Consider the following 228-nt stretch of genomic DNA (forward strand, 5'->3'; position numbering starts at 1 on the left):
ATAATATGAATTCTAACAGTTGTCCAAAAGGGCTTTTGGCTGTGTATCAACCTGACTTCTGCACAACACAGCTGATGGTCCCAACCCTATTAATAAGGCAAGAAATTCCACTAACTAACCCTGAAAAGGCACACCTGTGAAGTGAAAACCATTTCAAGTGACTACCTCATGAAGCTCATTGAGAGAACACTAAGGGTTTGCAGCACTATCAAAAAAGCAAAGGGTGGC

At 41.7% G+C, this 228-nt stretch overlaps 1 protein-coding gene across 5 annotated transcripts in view; it reads left to right on the top strand.

Annotated features, from left to right (window-relative positions):
* The window catches only part of rhbdl3 (rhomboid, veinlet-like 3 (Drosophila)), a 58,168-nt gene that overhangs the window by 41,711 nt on the left and 16,229 nt on the right, over positions 1 to 228 (top strand). The gene's annotated exons all lie outside the window — the stretch shown is intronic.

Source organism: Etheostoma spectabile, chromosome 2, assembly GCF_008692095.1.
Source record: "Etheostoma spectabile isolate EspeVRDwgs_2016 chromosome 2, UIUC_Espe_1.0, whole genome shotgun sequence".
NCBI classification, from domain to species: Eukaryota; Metazoa; Chordata; class Actinopteri; order Perciformes; family Percidae; genus Etheostoma; species Etheostoma spectabile.